Source organism: Equus przewalskii, chromosome 15, assembly GCF_037783145.1.
Source record: "Equus przewalskii isolate Varuska chromosome 15, EquPr2, whole genome shotgun sequence".
Lineage (NCBI taxonomy): Eukaryota > Metazoa > Chordata > Mammalia > Perissodactyla > Equidae > Equus > Equus przewalskii.
In genome coordinates this window covers 87,551,876-87,569,970 of record NC_091845.1, presented here as the reverse complement: position 1 = coordinate 87,569,970, position 18,095 = coordinate 87,551,876, and the positions used below count along the sequence as shown (strand labels likewise).

General features: G+C 45.1%; 2 long non-coding RNA genes across 3 annotated transcripts; both read left to right on the top strand.

Moving 5' to 3' along the window:
- Positions 1 to 5,436: 5,436 nt before the first annotated feature.
- LOC139076255 (uncharacterized) lies at positions 5,437 to 9,380 on the top strand. The gene is made up of 3 exons (XR_011527670.1): positions 5,437 to 5,542; positions 9,080 to 9,158; positions 9,268 to 9,380. It is a non-coding gene; the product is annotated as an uncharacterized lncRNA (long non-coding RNA).
- Positions 9,381 to 11,015: 1,635 nt separating this feature from the next.
- LOC103555966 (uncharacterized) lies at positions 11,016 to 17,884 on the top strand. Of its 2 annotated transcripts, XR_011527669.1 has the most exons (4): positions 11,016 to 11,316; positions 11,620 to 11,732; positions 12,840 to 13,025; positions 17,387 to 17,884. It is a non-coding gene; the product is annotated as an uncharacterized lncRNA (long non-coding RNA). The 2 variants fall into 2 exon arrangements; XR_011527668.1 differs by lacking the exon at positions 11,016 to 11,316 and having other exon boundaries at positions 11,596 to 11,732.
- The last annotated feature ends 211 nt before the right edge of the window (positions 17,885 to 18,095 follow it).

Here is an 18,095-nt window from a genome sequence, read left to right as displayed (position 1 = left end):
GATATCACACCTCCAGTCTGACACGCTGAGCGATGCCGTTCGCTCCCTCCTCCCAAAATGTGCGAACTATACGTAAGCCACAATGTCCAATTTCTGTTTTTCTAATCAGTTCATAAAACGGGAAATGGTTGAGCCAGCTCTGCATAAATGGGCCTTCTTCTCCACGTCTGCTAAAACTGCTTTCGAAAGGACACGGGGTGTTTCCAGGGCGGCATTCGTGGCTCATGCTGACTGTTTTTCACTTCAGGAAGAGGTTAAGACAACCGTGACCAGGATTGGGAAGGCAAGAATTTGTGAGAAAGTGAGGTAAGGTTTTAGATCAGCTCCTATGACCCTCTAGTACCAGTTTTTCTGAAAAGTCCTATAATCAGTTGATGTGTCCAAGGAGTGGCTTGGCCTGACTTCCATCATTGTCCCCAAAGGCACTCCAAGTAAATTTCCTATAAAATCTATGTGAAAACAGTGGGTTTGCTAGGCAAATGCAGGTTCACAAAAAGCCCACAGTGCTCTCTTCCAGCCAGAATGACTCCTCTGAGCGCCTCTTACATAAAACTTCTGAGGCAGCCACCAGCTAAAATTCATTTTTGAGAAGCTTTAAAACTGCTGCCAAGCCACACCCACACCTCATCCTGGTGCTATCACCTCAGTCGATCCTCAGGGCTAACAAAGCTCCTCTTCCAACCACAAGCCCTGCTGTGAGGACCGAATCAGTGATGCACGGTGAGGCCGCCCGGGAAGACAAGAGGACGGCGTTCTGATGGTGGGAAAGACAGGATGTGGATCTTTGTCCCGCGGCAGAAGCAGGCCTGCTTGGGCGGGGGCTGCACGGAGACGCTCAGGGAAGAGCAGGACCAAGACCCCAAGATACATCTCTTCATTTCAGTTTTTGCCTTGGATGGGCAGTAATAGTGAGCCAGAGGGAGCTGGCTCTTAGAGGTCAGTTGGTCCTTCTCTTAAAGCGGGTTACGTGGTCTTTCCTCCAGGCTCCTTCACGAAGTTGCCTGTAGGCTTGAGCAAGTCACTCCGTGCAGCTCCGTCTTCATCTGGCCACAGCTCTGTCCTCATGTGCGAAGTGCAGCCTGGATCCCTCCATCTCCACGGCGTCTCCCAGCTCCATGGGGACGTGTTTCTAGATGGGATCCTTTGCAGTTGACTGAGGTCCCGGGGCCGCCAGTGATGCCCAGACCAAAGGTTTGGAGTTGCTGTGTTCATCAGAAACGATAACGGGCCATTCTGATATAAAGAAGGAGGAAACAGAGACTGGCTTGGTGCTCCTAGCTTAAAGCTGACTGCATTTTGCTGAGTGAAGCCAGGCTAATTTGGGTGAAGGGGTTCAAAGTGGGTGAGGTTCTTTATTTTGTCCAGCACCTTCAATTACACAAAACTGTCTAAACTGCAGCGAATCCATTGCAATAGTCAAAGAAAACATGGCTTAAGCCTTAAAGAGTGAAATAAGCTGTAACATTCTGAGCTGTTTCTTTTAGTTTGACTGAAAGAATTAAACGTCGTCATTCTTAAGATACGAGTTCTTTAAGTTGTTCATATAAACAAACGTTTTTTTTCTAAATTTTGAGAACTAAGAAGACTCATACATAAAACCCTGAGAATTGCTGTGACTAAAGCCCCATATTTATACATCTCACATATTTCTGTGCTGTGTTAAATCAAGGATGTATAACTAATATCGTGAGAATACGGCAAATGGGGTGGAGAAGGAAACAGTTTATAAACTTTAGAGTCACTGTCACTAGTAGAAGGAAATACATAAGCTATTTTCATGTACTCAAACACGCATGAAGAGTTTCCACTTGCACTGTGGGCATGGATCTGAAGGCAGCATGGAACAGTGGTGGCGCCAGCTTTAAAGATGCCTATTTCCTCGGCATATGGGGAACACGTGGAATTAACTACATAGAAACGTTCATCTGAAGACTAAATGACTATGTGAGCATTCGACTTCCAGGGCAGAGATGGTCTTACTCATTTTTCAGTTCTTGGTGCTTCCAGCAGCACCGGCCGCACAAAAGGCATTGGGAATATTTTGAGAGAGGAGGGAAAAGTTTTTCCTCAGAAAACACTTGGGAAGATGGTTACTGTTGCTTGAAACTGAGGAAGAACTAAACATTTTCAAAAAACGGTAAAAGTCCATAAACAACACCCAGATCATTTTACCGAGTGCCGTTGAAGTTGCTCTTTTAATGAGCGTTTATTCTTGACCCCGACGCGCTGGGTAACGCGCTGGGCTGACACGTTGGGGGATGTTGGTCCGAGGGCGGATGAACACACACGAGCAGCGGGGCCGCGACGTCGAGTGGGGTGAGGGTCCTCTCTGTCGCGTTCAGAGGAGGTACCGGTTCTGGCTGATGGAGTTTATTGAATTAGCCGTACGCCCGAGGCACGTTAAACATCATTTCTCTCCCGAAGGTGGGCATTATTACACCCACCTCCCAGATGGCGAGCCTGAGGCTCAGAAGGGCGAGCCTGCGAAGAATGCAGAGCCGCCTCCTGGGCTGGATGCAGGGGGCTCTTGTGACCACCGCACGACGCCCTGGGGACCAGAGCAGGTGCGTGCTGCACGAGGCTGGGCCGCACAGGCCTGGTTCGAGGTGGCGTCTGGTCCCGTGAAGTGCCCCTTGATACCAGTGTTGTGACCTTCCTGCCCTCCCCTCCTCGCTGAGCCCCCTAAGCCGGGCCAGTTAGAATCCTTTCTTGAGAGTTCTCAAGCTGGATTTTCTTTTAAAGATTGGCACCTGGGCTAACAACTGTTGCCAATCTTTTTTTTTTTTTCCTGCTTTATCTCCCGAACCGCTCCCCCCCCCCCCACCCCAGTTGTATATCTTAGTTGCATGTCCTTCTAGTTGTGGGATGTGGGACGCCGCCTCAGCGTTGCCTGATGAGCAGTGTCATGTCCGTGCCCAGGATCTGAACCCTGGGCCACCGCAGCGGAGTGTGCGAACTTAACCACTCGGCCACGGAGCCGGCCCCCGAAGCTGGATTTTAAGGAACAGAAGCAGTCACACTCAGTTCGCAGGAGCTGTGGGAAACGTGTGCTGGGAACCCTCATCCAACATGAACTCCCCGAGTGGAAGAAGCTGGACCACGGTCAGGAAAATGAAGCTGATGTGCCAGTAAGGACAGAGACGACTGAGAGTTAGAACGAGAGAGAGAGAGAGATGTCCAGTTTTCCTGAGGCCCTCTCCTCTTCCTGCTCTGGGAAACACTCCAGAATCCTTTCATTCCCTTTGATTAACTTAGCTCGTTTGTTTATCACTTACAACCAAAAAGTGAGTAATAGATGAGGAGGTCTTTGAGGGCAATATAAATAATTTAAGTAAAAATAAAGGAAAAAAAGGAAGGGGGAAGTAGAGAAGAATCTCTCGGCCTGGGTTTCAGGGGAGCACAGCCTGAGGCAGATGCCCCTGTCCCCTACTCTACGAGAGTGAGCATGCCCCGGGTAGGGGGAGAAACAGGGGAGAGGAGGACAGGGTGAGGGCGGGTTCCCAAGCTGGCCACCACCCGATGTTAAGAGCAAGGGTTTCTCTAACTTCTGAGGGGGATGTTTACCCGCAGACTCCTGTCTCCTGATGGTCAAAGGTTTGCCTGACAGATGCTGCTTCTCTGCTCTTCTGAGTTGCACCAGGTCGCTGCTTAGGGGTCCGCAGTACCGGCGACCACGGGGAAGCCTGGGGCGGGCGAAGAGGGTAGTGCAGGTGTGCAGTGAGGCGCTGCGGAGTCGTGTCTGAGTGGACTTGGTCAGAGTCCGTGCAGAGCTGGTACTAATGGCACCTGCTTCCCACGGTTGATGCAGGAATTCATGCCAACGCAAGTGCAGACCCTAGAACAGCGTGGGCAGCGGGTCGGCATTAGCATCCAGCAGACGTTAACTACTGTCGCTGCTACTTGTTCCACTTCCAGTAAAGGTCTCAGGAAAGACGAACACCACCACAGGACGGGTTAGAACCGGGGAGAGTGGAGATGGGGAGACCGGCTGGGTCCAGGAGCACACGTTGGAGTGTATCGAGTGAATTAGTCAGAAGGCAGCTGAAATCGTTCAGGTGAGCAGATCAACAAAGCGCATTGGCGTAATTTGAGAAATCACTTGGTCCTCTAGATCTGACTTTGGTTTTCTTTTTGTGACAAAAAACACAGGTGTAGAAAAGTAGTTGTATACCAAAAGAACATCAGTGCAAATATCAATGGCAGCTGATTCTGGGCTTTGGTATCAGGGAGTATTACGGAGTAGTGGGGAGTGAGGAAAACACGGGAGTGCATGCCGGTGTGAAGGCATAACCATTGCTCAGGAGCAGTTGACTAAGGCCATGTGAGAAATCAGGCCAAGGGAAATCCTGAGATTTGTATAAAATCACTCACGTTCTGTGTTGGTTCAATTTTTTCTAAAATATTATGTAAGTCAAAGAAAACATCTAAAGGCCCCTTGAAAGGCATGGTTGTTAGTGTGCAGTCTGTGACTAGTGGGGAGGGCACAGAAGCCAGATAGGCCTGTGACTTCCCAGAGTGCAGAACCATATCTCCTTGATACCTGTGTAGGCAGCATTAATATACCTTTCCGGCACAGATATCAGTCACATGATCCTTCCCCAGCAAACCGGGCGGGAGGCAGACACACGAGCATATAATTATAATACAGTTGTGTCCAAGGTGTAATGACAGCACAGAGGTAAGGCAACTAATTAAGGGAGGCTTCGTCCAGTAAGACTTCCTGGAGGAGGTGACATGGCATTGCTAAGTCATAAGTTTAAAAAGCTAAGAAGGTCATACAATTTTTTTCATTATTTGCTTTAACTATCATTTAGACTGGCTAAAGCAAATATTGAAATTTAAAGAAACACATAGTAATTCTGAACTTTTTTCAGCTTCATGCTGTGGAAAACAATAAATGCATTAATATTTCCACTTGGGAGTGAAAATGTTTGGAGAAGCTGAAAAAGATTGTTCGCCAAGCAACAGAATATTTTATTTCCTTAGAAAATAACCATGTCATCTGATAGGAAAAATTATTTCAAAATTACGAGTACCTGTTCTGCCAACATTAAAGAGGGTTTACGTTATATTTATTTTCTTATTGCTTCTCAGACTTGGAAAATATGGTGATCAGATAAGACTGCCTTTTCTTTAGTAAAAGACAGATTTTATCTTCAGGAGACAACAGAGAACTTTTTACGTGCATTTTTTAGCAGTGAAATAATTAAATCTTTTAGAGAAAATTATGTCTTTTGAAAATCGTTCAGATATATGATTGCATTTGAAGGTCTTCAAGATCCTTTTGAGATCTGAAAATACTTCTTTTCCTTTTTTGTGGAAAAGGCAATATTTCATTCTTGAAATAGATATGTCCCATTGAAAAGAAACCTCAGGACCCGCCCTGTGGCCGAGTGGTTAAGTTCTCATGCTCCGCTTCGGCGGCCCAGGGTTTCACCAGTTTAGATCCTGGGCGTGGACATAGCACCGCTCATCAGGTCGTGCTGAGGCGGCGTCCCACGTGTCACAACCAGAGGCACTCACACCTGGAATACACAACTAGGTACTGGGCGCTGTGGGGAGAGGAAGAGGAGGAGGAAGAGGGGGCGGGGGAGGAGGAAAAGATCAGCAACAGATATTAGCTCAGGTGCCAATCTGTAAAAAGAAAAAAGAAACCTGAATAAATGTATGCTCACAAATCTGCTAGATTAGTTTAATTAGCATTTTGTCAATCACTAACAAGAGCAACTTGGAGAATCTGAAATGGAAGGATCACAAAGTTTTGAGGAAATCTCTATAGCTTATTATTTTTAATTCTGTTTATTTTTCTTTCTTTTGATTAGAATGGAACAGAGTGACGTTTTAGAAAGGAATATTTACCTTCCGACCTTCAGAACTGGGAAACTGCCCAGCTGGCCTTAGCCACTCAGAATTCTGGTTCCCAGGGCTAGCTCCTGGTACCATAAAATGCTGGTGATTCTGGCTTTGGCTAATTAATAATTTATAATAAACCAGATGAGATATGGGGTAAAATTTGTTTTTGAACCATTTAAAAGAGGGCGAAAGGATTTTAAAGCAGCTTAATGTTATAAATGAGTCTGCAGACTAGATGTTTAAGATGATAAGAAGAAGAACAAGCTGTTCTCAAAACACGTTCGAACTATGGACTTAAATAAACAGGCAAGCCACGTGCAAATTATTTAAACCGATTCTAAACTCTGTTATATTTGGAAGGAATCTGAAAGGTTATTTGGTGGCATTCTAGTTTCACCACTATAAATATCTTTATTTGAAAATATTTTGCTCAAAATACCACTAGTAAATAATAAAATTACTTAAAGCACTCTATAGTCACCACTGTTCTTTTCAGAAAAGAGTCTAAATTGGTGTTTTTCAAAATGATATCTGTAAATTATGTTGAATAGCCTTATTTATGTTTTTAGTAGATTTTCTTTCTCATAAGGTTTAAAAAATTTATTTACTTATTTTTAAATGACTTATCTTGGGTCTGGCTCAGCAGTGCCTTGACAAACTACGGCGGGTGGAGGAGAGTATGGTGTTGGAGACAGATCTGATACTTGGCCCCCGAACAAACCTGGTGACAGGTGCTGGTTGGCACTAGTCCAACAAGAGAGTTGAGGGGGCCAAAATGGATGGTATAAGAGAAATGAACTGCTGGGGTTTCAAGAGGGCATCCTGGGAGATTCGTGGGGCAGAGTAAGAAGGAAGCAAGTGATGCTTGGTGGTCCGAAGCCCAGACGTTTGACCTCAGGGAAGTTAGTCTGTACACCCCAGGACCCGGACTGCCAGCAGCGGTGTTGGAAAGAACAAGGCAGGATCTGGTGTTAAACAGCGTGAGCAAGGAGGCGGGAGACAGAGCATCAGACTGAGGTCTGGGAATCAAGGCAGAACATACAAGCTACAGAATTGCGATGTAGGTGCAGGGGGCGCCCGTCCACGGTGTCCAGCTCCACAAGTCTCCTTTGGGAAACCGGCCAGAGGGTGAGCGTGGAATTGACCCCGCCCAGCTCCTGGGGTGAGCCCTGAATGCTTAGGCCAAGCGGCGTTTTGTCCACGTCCTAAGCTGGGTGAAGCCTAGAGACGTCAGAACTTTTCCCAGGACTGTTAGAATGCAGATCGTCTCCTCTCTCTTTGGCACTATTGCAGCCAGCTCTACTATCATGAGGGGAAGCGTACTGAGGAAAACGCTGATGCAAGGAGGTGGGCAGAACTGGAGGTTGGCAGAGGAGTGAAGAAAAAGCCCTGAGGATACAGAACCTTGCCTCTTGTGATGCCTGAAGACAGCAATTCCCCTGGACTTTTAGTTGCCTGGACCAATGCGTTCCTTTTTTTCTTTTATTTATTTATTTATTTATTTATTTATTTATTTATTCTTGGTGAGGAAGATTGGCCCTAAGCTAACATCTGTTGCCAATCTTCCTCTTTTTGCTTCTGGAAGACGGTTGCTGCACTAACATCTGTACCAATTTTTCTTCTGTTTTGTATGTGGTACACTGCTACAGCAAGGCTTGATGAGCGGTGTGTAGGTCCATGCCCTGGATCCAAACCTGCAAACCCCAGGCCACTGAAGTGGAGCATGCAAACTCATCCACTGTGCCACCAGGCCAGCCCTTGCATTCCCTTTTTGTTGCAGCCATTTGGGTTGGACTTTCTGTCCCTTGTGATTGACAGCACCTGATCCATTAGATGCTGACCAGGAATAACGAGGAAGCCCAGTTGTTAGTGGATGATTCATGGTGGGCATCAAGTCTCAGGAATAAGACTGAAGTCTTGTTATGATTTGGGTAACTTGAGGTTAGAGGTGACCTGCTGTTGAATCCCAAGGAACTGGGAAAAAGTATTTAAATTTCTTTTGTTGAAGATTAGGATTGTTCTAGAATTTAAGGTGAATGTTGAACGTGCAGATGGACATAAATTCGACAGGAGGAAGATGGGCTAAGAAACAGGCTGGGCCTGAGTCCGTTTTGTTGTTACTGCCTTTCGTGGATTCCAACTCCCAGTGGCCCTGTGTACAGCACAGCAGAACCCTGCCCATCCTCTCACCTTCTGGCGCTGTGTCAGACAAGGCTCTGCTGCTATTCATTGGGTTCTCGTGGCCAATTTTTTCAGAAGTAGGTGGCCAGGTCCTTCTTCCGAGTCTGTCTTAGTCTGGAAGCACCACTGAAACCTGTCCACCATGGGTGACCCTGCTGGTATTTGAAATACCGGTGGCATAGCTTTCAACATCACAGCAACAGGCAGCCGCCACAGTATGACAGCTGACAGATGGGTGGTGTGGTTCCCTGACCAGGAAATGTCCCTGGGCCCTGGAGTGAGCACCAGGTCTAGTGAGCACTAGACCACTAGGGTTGCCTGAGCCCATTTACAGCACTCCTAAATTTCATTTTTTCTTGGAATTGGGGACAAAGTTTTTGAGAGGGACCTAAACTCTAATTTTATAATGTAGGACAAAAGAAAACATAAATGTACATAAGTATATTAACTAAATGTTTAAAAATAAATTTAATTTATAGCCAAAATCTATGCCAATAAGTGAACACTGCAAGTGTTCTGTTTGTTTTAATTGGCACCAAGAAGGCACCTGAGAATGATATGGTGACAGTTCCAATTAGAGGTTAAAAGTCTTTGCTATCCTCTCCTGGAGAGACTATGCTTATCTTGTTTATGGTTATATTCCCAGGGTCTAGTACAATTATTGTTTGGAAAATTGAATAGATTACCTGGTTGTCTTCTTACGGGTTCCCCTCAAAGCTGATCTTGAGATGAGGACTGGAGTGGAGGTGGTTTATTTGGGAACGAACTCAAGCAGCCAAGCAAGGGAGTAGGAAGCGACACAGGCAAAGGGGCAGATCCAGTACGAGGCGGGTTGATAAGCCACCTGCTGTTGGAGATAACAGGAGTTCACCCCACTGGGGACATCCCGAGGAACCACATGGGACATGCTCCAGAATTGTTCCCCAGGACAATGGGAAAGGCAGAGGTTTACCCTCCAAGTCCCGTTCTCCACCAGGTAAGGATTGACTGCATCCCTGAGGTCGTCTCCTCTTGTGTGTGTGTGTTGTGTCTGTGGTGGCTCCAGTTCCCACGGTGTGGAGAAAGCCCTCAGGCAGAGGCAAAGGGAGAGCCAGTGTACCAGGAGCCCTCAGTCACAGCTACAGGTGAGCTCGGAGGTGGGCCAAGAGGGTGTGGGTGGACACCAGCACCTGCCACCTTGGAAATCAGGACATCTGTTTTTATCTGGTCAATACCTCTAACCCACTTCTTCAGGTCATGGCATCTCCCTTGCATTTGGTGAACTGATACTCCTTCACTCCACACATTTCTGGCGTCTGCCAATGAAGAAGTGCTGGATTCCTTTTTACTGCCTTAGAATTTTATATGTGGACGCTGGAAGGAAGAGGAGATCTCTCTCTCCTCTGAGTTCGTTGACTTGAATGACATAAACCTGGAGTTTTCTGCAGACATGCTTCTCCTGCCTGCTGTCCATGGGGGGAGAGAACGGAGCCAGTGCGTACAGAGAAGTGAGACCAAGGCACGGAGAGAGCGGAGGGGCAAGACTGAGACTTTAGGTGAAGTCATTCCTCAAGGCAGGAAAGTACCCCGACCTAACCCAGTTTCCACTCTACCCCACCCCGAGTATGTTTTTCTTTGTGTATGATAGACTGAATTGGATTTTTCTCACTTACAGCCAAAATAGTATTAACCGATATACTTGCTCAAAATATACATAAATATACATACTTGTCTCTCTCTAGATATATATATCTATATATGTTCAGAGTATATATATATTTATTCTACAATGTGCCAAATAGTTGGCTGACATAGAGCAGCTATTACATTCTCGGGGGGCTGAGAACCCTAAAATGAAGCCCACATGCCTTGATACACTAATGGGAAAGTAACAGCTGGGAAGAAAACAACAATCTTTTCTCTGCTCTAGGAATAGAAGGAAAAGGACGTGGATCTTGTGTGGTCTCCAGAAGAGCAAGTCTCTTTTGAAGATTTTGAGTCCAGCACATAGAAAGGCGGGTTTGCTACACAAGTTTAATTTAGGTCATTGAAGCGCTCAGGGATCGTGGCGGGAGGAGTTCCTCAAGAAAAGCTTTGCATCAGCAGTATCCTTGGTTTTCGTGTGTTCTTCTAGAGATGTTTTTAAAAGTTGTTTTGCTATGTATTTATTGTCTTATTAAGAAGTGGTACTTCACAGTGACATCTTAAACACACCTGCTTTTTCCTCTTCTTTTTACTTCAACTACCAGAAACGAGTTTAAGAAGTAAATAGCTTGACAATATCATTACCTACTTCAAGAGGCTTTTTTATTATTAATTTTCTTTTCTTAAATAGAAAATCCCTGTTCTTCTCTCAGGCAGATCCCATACAACCCTGCTTATTTACTGCTTGATTTTCTTTTTGACACTTTCATGACTCTCATTCAAATAGAAAAAGCTTAAAATTACTTGTATTTATAGGCACAATCCAGGATATTTCATGCAAAAACAGCAAATCGGTTTTGGAGAAAGCATAGGAAATTGACTTATGCATGATTCTGATGAGAGACTATGGTATTTAAGACAGTTTTACAAACTTTTGAGTAACTTATCTTGGCCGGGATTTTGCTAGACTCAAAATACTAGGCTGCATATCCAGGCCTTGTATAAAGCCTGGCAGATGATTCTTGTTATTGGAGAAGTAATACCAAGAAATTACTGTGAGACTCAGCTGCCTTTCCTGCAACTGAGGTCTGAGAAGGCAGAGCTGGAGCCACGGGGTTGACAGTCTGATATTTCAGGCCCACTGCCAGGGGTACGTTGATCCCGGGTGTAAACACTGTCCATGGAGGGTTGTGCCGAGGTGGCATGTTTACTAGGAACAGCAGAGGCCAGTGAGCTGGAGGAGAGCACCTGTCATCGTTAAGAAGGAACAGGAAGTTCCCAGTGGGCTGAGCAGCAGGTCTGGAGGAGCCTAGGGCTGTAGGCAGGACACGAGTTTGAGATGAGAGTGGGGAGGATTGGGAAGAAGTTGGATCAAAAGAGTGCATGTTAACTGTGTAAATGCTAAGAGGATTGAAGGCGTGCTTTGCTGGTACGCCAGCGGGAGTGACTCTGATAGCTCAAAGGAGCCATTCAGAACCAGACATTATCCACAAATCAGATAACTGAAAATCAAAACGAGGAAGGCAATCGATCAGTCACTTACAACGTGCCAAGTAACTTGCCAGATTAAATTGTTTTTCCCACAGTGGTTGTACTGATTTACAGGCGCACCTGCAGTGTGTGGGAATTCCAGCTGCTCCACATCCTCACCAACAGTTGGTATCGTGTCTTTCTTATTTTAGTTTCATCAATATTAAAAAAAAATCTTGCGTATCTCGTGAGGAGCAGGATTGAGAACTCATTTTCTATAATCTGAGAAATTATACTGGAGAGATAAGGATAGGAGCTGACGTTTAGAGTAGTCAGGTGGGAAAATGACTTAACCTCTTTGTGTTAAGTAATCCTCGTTCAGACAATTAGGATAGCACTTCATAAGGCTGTGGTAAGGATTTGAATGTGTTAAGACATGCAAAGCATACGGTGTTTGCAGTGTTAACTGTTGGTTTTGTGTCTTCCCTGTAGCGTCAACCAAAGAGTGGACAGACTTTCCTGGGTTCATTCTTCGTGGGTTGTGCTCACCTTCCCCAAACGCTTCCGCATTCTCCACCTTAGCCAGCCACTCGCTCTTTCATCAGGTGTGCAGGTCATAAAAGGCACTTTTTAGTCGTTATCTGATAATGCCAAACCAAAAAATTCATGAGAAAAAAAATGGTTGGATAGGAGGCAAGGGAAAATGAGGATGGGTTATCTTCTCCATAATTTCTACTGTTACGAATATCTTCACAACAATTATGAACAGCCAAGATATTCGTTTTCCTTCAAATTCAAACCATTGGCTTAAGAAATATTTTGTATTAATTTTCTAAATCTAAGAAATAAAACAGAGAAAATAACACTTAATAAGCATGTGTTATTACACACACACGTAACATAATTTCTACAGTTTCAGATATGTCATAATTTCAGAAGTAAGAAGAGATGGCAGATGCTCTTGTGGGGTCAATGTAGGCTGAATTTTGGCCTTATGAAAACTATTTTTTATGTCAAATCAACACATTGAAAAAGTATAACCTAAAATATGAATATTTGTAATTAGAATCAACAAGTGAGTATGCATACCAATATGCCATTGTATCAATTATACTTTACAGCAAAAAACAGCATATGTGCTTGTGGTTCTTCAGCATGCAGGAGCAAATCGATCAAGTTTATTTTACTTTTGAGGCAAGGTTGTGAATAAATCAATAATTTTTATTTGCCACCTACTGCATAACCAGAACAAAGTATCTTTGGATATACAAGACTCAAATGTGCGTTGTCACATTTTTCACTCTGATTATTCATGTATTACTTTATAAATAATTCCAACTATGTATAACATTGCAACAAAGATAGACATGACCTGAAACTCTACCAGCATTAACGTTTTGGCATTCAGATTTGAGTGTTTAATAAACTCTAAAACCTTACATCTCTTATTAGCTTTCTCATTGGCTTACTAGGCTACGGAGATTCAGATTCCACTGTTCCTTAGAATAGCCAGTCCTATAATATGTTCACTCGTTGGTTGCCTTGCTGCATCCATTCCTGCCTTCCTCTTTGCTAAAAATGCTTCCAATTTCCCATCCATGTGTGGACTGTTGTGGCCCTTGGTCACCTTAAGCCAATCAGCATATGAGCCCAGATGGGTACTCATGAGCTGGGCCAATCAGGACCAATAAGACTATGTTCTGGGATTCCAGCTGAGCGGAGCAGACTTTCTCTTTCCTGCTGGAAACATGTCGTCAAGAGGGATGCTTTTGGAGATGGAGGAACCACTAAGGAAACACTGCTGAAGAATGAGGGGCAGCAACTACATTCCAGTCACATTGTTTAATCACTGGATCCGGCTGCTTCTGAAACAAACCTACTCCGGACTTTTCAATTACGTGAGTCAAATTCCCTGTGTTGTTTAATCCAGTTGGATTTTCAGTCACGTGTAACCAAAGTCATCCTGACAAACACATGGAGCTCCGGGTAGTTCCATTTGGACGCGACTCTCAGCTCCTTGAATAACTGGAAGGGCTAGGAGACCCATTCTTGCATGTCATCTCAGCTCTTGCATGAACCACTACTTCTAAGACATAGAATGCCATAAGGACAGACCACTGGGCTCGGTGTTAGAGGACAGGTTTTAGACTTGGTTCTGACACTTTTTTGATTAAGTGCATTTGTAAATCGCTTAATCTCAGTTTATCTATAAAATGAGAAAGTGTGCCTTCAGTGTCTTCATTTATCTCCCTACCCATTGCAGCAGAACCCTTTTTCAGAAGAAATCCTATGTCGAACTCCAAGAAATAAAACACATACCACTGTGAGTTACAAGACAGGTAATCGTTTTTGTCATTCCTGTATCCTTAGCACTACCACAAGTCTGGCAAAATGTGTGTCCTCAGCCAGTAGTTGCTGAATGAATGAATAAGAGCAGAGCTCCTCTGTTGGGGGACTAACATGGAGTCTGGACCCCACTTCCTTGGCCTTCCCCCCCTCTCCCTGAGCCACGCTTGAGGTCCCACCAAGGAACTCCAGGGCTTGGCTGAGCACAGTGTGAAAGCTAGTGACAAAGCGCCTTGTAAGGCCCTTCTGGTCCTAACATCGTGAAGTCTGTCCTAGTGATTTTTGCTGCTCCAGAAGGTGAGTGTGTGTTGATTGTGTCATCAGAATTACATTATGGGACTTTTCAAAGGATTGTTCCTACCATACTGAGATGTTTTTCTGTCACATTAATCCATTAATTACTACTAATTAATCTTGTACCATTTTGATTAATCCCAAACTAATTAATTAGCTAATCACTTGCTTTTTAAAGAGCCTGCCATGGCCAGGCACTGTGTGGGGCCTGGTGGTAGAGCAGTGAACGAGATGGGATGACAGATACGGTCCCCTTCTCTTGGAGCTTCCTGGGTTGCACGTTAGAAGCTCCCAGGGAACTTTCAAACTCCTGGTTCCCCATAGGTCTCACCCCCAAAGGATCGGTTGTAGTTGGTTTAGAGTCTTGGTTCTCACACAGAGATGGGGGTGATTTTGTACCCCAGAGGCAAAATGTCTGGAGACATTTCTGGTTGTCACAGCTGGGGAGAGGGTTTCTTCTGGCATCTAGTGGGCAGAGGCCAGGGATGCTGCTAAACAGCGCACAGCACAGCCCCACGACAAAGAGTTGTCCAGGGCAAGGTGGCCGAGGCTGAGCACCAGGTCTAGGGCGTGGCCTGGTGACTCCAAAGTGCAGCGAAGGTTGCACATCACCGTTCTAGAATCTCCCGGGAAAGGGCGTGGTGGTGGAGGGGGGCAGTCTGTGGGAGGCCGCGAGTTCTGGAAAGAGCTTCCCACGTGGTTCTCTGCACCCTCCTGCCAGCCAGGTTGAAATTCATGTTGTAAATATTTGCACACTCCCAACTATGTGCCATATACTTGAAGGCTAAAAACATAAGCAAGATGTGTTCTTTGGCCTCAGGAGAATTATAACCTAGAAGGAAAGAAGGCGCTCACAGCCTGTTTCACAACGGAGTGACGGCTGGTTTGCGGGAGACCCCTATTCTTTTTGTTTAGTTGTATTCTCTAAAATTTCCAGTAAGTTTGTACTAAAGTAGTAAAAGTGAAAAATATATAAATAAAAATAATAAATTTAAAAATATACAATATAAGAAAAATGATATAAATGACTTTTTTTTTTTTAAAGATTTTATTTTTTCCTTTTTCTCCCCAAAGCCCTCCGGTACATAGTTGTGTATTCTTCGTTGTGGGTCCTTCTAGTTGTGGCATGTGGGACGCTGCCTCAGCGTGGTTTGATGAGCAGTGCCATGTCCGCGCCCAGGATTCGAACTAATGAAACACTGGGCCTCCTGCAGCGGAGCGCGCGAACTTAACCACTCGGCCACGGGGCCAGCCCCGATATAAATGACTTTTTAAAATAAAACGTGTGAGATCACAACCGGTACTGTTATTTGTTGAATGGCAGCTAATTGAATAAATTGGTTCTTGCAAAAGACTTACTTGGAGAAATGTGTATGCAAATCCTTAGCCCATTTTAAAAATCAGGTTATTAGTGTTTTTGCTTTTGAGTTGTAGGAATTCCTTATACGTTTTGAAGATTAATCCTGCATCATGGCGGAGAGATTAGACAATCATCTAGCAGATATTTGGGGTCCATCATCAGGGGTTGATTTCACGAGTCTGACCTTATCGTAAGTGTGTGATGTCAGCACACCCTCCCTCTTGATAATGCATTTTTCTTTGTGCTTTCAAGGGGTAGTTTCATGACAATGAGGGGATATCCGGGGGTAGAACTTTATTCTTCCTCCCACGATGGCCGTGTGTGTGTGTGTGTGTGTGTGTGTCTCAGAAAGCCTGTGTGGGGGAAGGACAGATCTGAAGAGAACAAGGGCCTCTTAGTTTCTTGGCAGAAATGGTGTCTCATAGGAGGTAACTCATGAGGACCGTGGAGAGGAAGCCTTGGAGATGTAGAGACATGAAAATTGGACAAGCCAGGCTTTTAAAATGAGCATTTTCGAGTTTGATCTAAGTCTAACCTGGGTAAAAAAATATACCTGTGGGTGACTGAAATTTATTTTTAAAATTTATTTATTATTATTTTTTTTGAAGACTGGCCCTGGGCTAACATGTGTTGCTAATCTTCCTCTTTTTACGTGAGGAAGATTGTCGCTAAGCTCACATCTGTGCCATTCTTTCTCTATTTTGTATGTGGGATGCCACCACAGTGTGGCTTGATGAGCAATGTGTAGGTCTGCGTCCGGGATCTGAACCAGAGAACCGGGGGCCGACAGAGCAGAGTGATGAACTTAACCATATACCACCAGGCTGGCCCCTGTGACTGAAATTTAAAAGAAAACAAAACCTCTCTCTCTGCTTTCCAGAATTCTTTTTGTTAGAACTAATTCTGGCATTTAAATTTACTTGAAAATAATAAATAAGGAAGAAAGTCTGTCCTTGGAGATAAAGCTGAGAGTTTAAAATGCTCAGAAAAGCTGCCTGCTGTTTTCACACTGGGTCCTTGATCACGGTCTCAGGGAATTTTCGACCAGGGCAGGAGCTGTATGGCATTTTGTGCCTCTTGTTTTCATTCAGTTGCTCATTTCTTTTAAGCTCAACTGACATTTTCTCCCAAGAAGTCTTCTCTGATCCTGTCAGCACAGAGGAATTTGACAATCGTAAGACACGCAAAATAGTCACTGTTTCATTGTTTATTATTTTTAACAGTAAAATTCTCCTTAATTGGTTTCCAACTCAGGGAGGCAGCACTTGGTCTGGTTCATGTCTCCCCATCAGGACAGACACGAGCCCTGGGCATCGGTGTCCTGGCGAAAGTCTGCTGGATGGGAGAGCTCTGTTTTCTTTCCCGAGCCCTCTGCTGAGAGCTGAGCGTGCAGCCCTTTCTCATTCTGGCTCTGACTGCAAGAAGCAACCACAGTCAATTTTTCTATAAACCTCGCCATTTCGATGCACAGTTCCAGCCTGCAACCTCTGAAACTAGAGCAGGAAAGGACATTATGTATGGATGTCAGAAATCCACAGATGCTCTGGTTTCAAATACTTTCCACTGTTTTTTTTTTCCTTTCATCAAATGAAATCTTTCCATGTTTTAGCTCTAAGAGAGATTAAGCACATTCAATCTAATTATGCAACCTACTGACAAATGCAATCTAAATGTGAAACACTCCGCCAGTTGTATTTCACAGTTGCCACTGGCAACAGAGATGAGTTTGGAAAACTGCACAGTCAAGTCTGAGCCTGGTTCTCAGGCCTCCAGTGGAAGACGCTTCCTGGGTCTGCTCTTTCTTCCCTTCGCTCTTTGTATGCGGGCCGCGTGGGGCCAGTCGGCTCCGCAAATTACTGGAAAAGGCTGCATCCAGGAGGGAATACCACATACATTAAAGAATGGAGAAAAGCTCTGAAAGTTAAACAACAAACAAACAACACCCAACTTGCCAGGGAGTCTGAGACTGGATATTTTCTGCAGCTAGAGGAAATGCTATTTTTCTGATGTTAGAGAATTCTGGTTGTCATGGCATTTAAAAACTTCCTAATTCCGTACATGCTCAGTGGCTCCTCAGCCAGCAGTCCAGCCTTAGGCGTCGCAGTTGGTAGCTCTCACACGGTCCTGCGTTGTGTTCAGAGACCGAGGAGATCGCTGTTTCCAAAAGACGTTCCTCATTATTTTTATTCACTTTAGGTTGAACAACAAACAGTGTGTTTTCTTTCTAAAAATAATTTTGCTGATTATTTTGAATTATAGGCTGGGTCTACAGGGCAGCTCCAAAGCACTTTGGAAGTGGAAAAACGAGTGCTGGCACCGATGTGGGAACACTGAGATGCACAAAATGGTTTCCTTGAAGTGCGGGTGCTCAGCCGTAGGAGCAGCTGGCCTGACCAGTTTCTTCTGCCCTCAATCTGCAGGCCCTCCTGTGTGTGATCTCATTGAAGTCTTTGCGACCGCCTGACAGGTGTGCAAACCCCTGCAGGACAGAAGCGCTTTGCAACAGAAACAGCTCTGTGTTAACCTCCTGCGCTGAGCACTCAGGCTTGCATGTAGCAGCCTGAACTGCATCCGAGCTCCTCCCCGCCCAGCAGGCCCTACACCAATGTGTGCTGTGGGTGAGGCCTGGGGCTCCCCCTCCTCTTCTGGCCTGAGGTGCTGAGGTCCCAGGATGCCTCGAGGCAGGGCCCACCCAAGGGATTGCTTGAACAGACTTTCTAATTTACTCAAATCTTGAAATCATTAAAAATTCGCTTTTACATTCTGTTTCGCATCTCAGCCTTGTACCATTAGCCTCCGCCCAAGACCTCCCAGCTGGAGTCACAGTGCTTCCCAGCCGTGGGATCAGCGCTGGCGGCTGACACTTTTCATTTATGGATTCGCTCGCCCGGTTGTCTGTCCACCGCCGTTTACACATGTCTGTTGATCACTGCTGAGGACTGAATGCGTTTGTCCCCCAAGTGCACTT